General features: G+C 42.3%; 1 pseudogene; it reads right to left on the reverse strand.

Annotated features, from left to right (window-relative positions):
• Positions 1-1042: 1042 nt before the first annotated feature.
• The window catches only part of LOC106001064, a 3416-nt pseudogene continuing 2758 nt past the window's right edge, over positions 1043-1700 (reverse strand).

The following is a 1700-nucleotide window of genomic DNA, read 5'->3' on the forward strand; positions in this document are numbered from 1 at the left end:
AGAACTGGGACATGAATTCAGGCTTGGATGCTGTCTCTGATCTTCATTTTGCTCCAGGCTAGTGCTCTATTGTTTTAGCCAAACTCTACTTCTAAGTTTCTAGTAGTGAATTGGAAAGAAGTTTCCCCAGGATTTCCTGCCCAGGCTGGCTTCAAACTTTCATCCTCAGATCTCAACTTCCTGAGTAGCTAGGATTACAGGCTTGAGTTATGGGCACACAGCAGGAAAATAATTTTTACACCACATAATTTATTTTCAATTTTTATGTGTTGTAGTATTGTTTTGCATCTAACTTGTTTTATTAAGAAAGTTCTTTTAACTCTTTGTTGCTGTGTGACATCACAAACAACTTGTGATGTTTCACACGATTTCCAGCTTTTTATAGTTTCCTCCAAAACTTAATGAAGTTTTTTTTTGTATGATCCCAGATTGTTAGACAAAACTGAGATTCAAATTTAAGTGAATTCTAGTGCTATGACTTAGGGGGAACATTTTGAGAGTTTAGGAAAAGGGACCATCCTTATGATGTTAAATATCAACATATCTTCAAAGTTCTTAAAGTCCTAAAAATGCTTACATTTGTTTTTTTTTTCCTTGAGTTTTCTTCTGTTAGTGGGGATGGATGTCCATACCTTGTCTGCCCACACTGTCTATAGAATTCAGCCCTGTGGGGCTCAGTGCTGACATGGACATTCCAGGGTGGGTGGTGTGTTCTCTGTGCATCATCATACTTGGGTCGATGGGATGGCTTGGCAAATATGAATACAGTGGGTGCCTCTGTCTTAACTGAGTAGGGTGCGGGGTCCTCTGGGGAGGAATGTAACTTGGCTGTGTCATAATCACTCTCACAGGACCATCCTGAGAAATGTAGTCCCCTGGCATGCTCTGCAAACTTCCTCCTTGCCTTGTGATTGCTTTCCATGGCAAAGGTGACATGCAGTGCTATTGACCACCCATGCCAAAATTCATGTCCATGCAAATCATAGATCCAGTAGGTCGGACCTCAGTAGGCTAACCCAGGAACTGTATGCTGCTCCTGGGCTCACTTGTTTTGACAGGCTGGTTTTGGGCTGCATTGTCCCCTGGCCTTAATAAACCAGCTGCAAACTTGTAGAATTATAAGTCTTGTGTCTTGCACTAATTGTTTCTTCTGATCTTCAGAAAGGTAGGGATGTATGAGGTGCTGGAAGAGTTATGATCTCATATTATTTGTTGCTACTTTGGGAAAATGCTTTATCTTCCCATGTTTTTTGTCCTTGTCTGGATGAGCACTGTTCCCTGTCCAGGTGAAGCTATACTGTTGTCTAAATCATCCCCTTGCTCACTATTGTTGCGTCCACTCTGGGAAGCATGGCTCCACCAGAGTGTCATGGGGTGCCCACTGAGTAGGGGGAGGCTGCATCTTCATGATGTCAAGGAGAGTTAAAGGTTATGGTCAGTGAGATTGGTGGAGGAGACTGACACTTCTTCATGGTGTGACTTTGAGCTGCCATCTCTTTCATTAATGATGAGGTTGATACTCATTTTCCCCTTCAAACTGCTAAAGTACCAGTGTCAGAGGTTATCATACAGCTCATGGACTTTTCCTACCTGCAAAAGATGAAACGTTCATACCTGTATTGCTGTATTATCAAATTATCCAGCCCTGAGTTTGATGAAAAGAGGGGCTTTTTGGTTGTGGAACTGCTTGGTGAAGGCTG

The sequence above is a fragment of the Dipodomys ordii genome, unplaced genomic scaffold, assembly GCF_000151885.1.
Source record: "Dipodomys ordii isolate 6190 unplaced genomic scaffold, Dord_2.0 Scaffold261, whole genome shotgun sequence".
NCBI classification, from domain to species: domain Eukaryota; kingdom Metazoa; phylum Chordata; class Mammalia; order Rodentia; family Heteromyidae; genus Dipodomys; species Dipodomys ordii.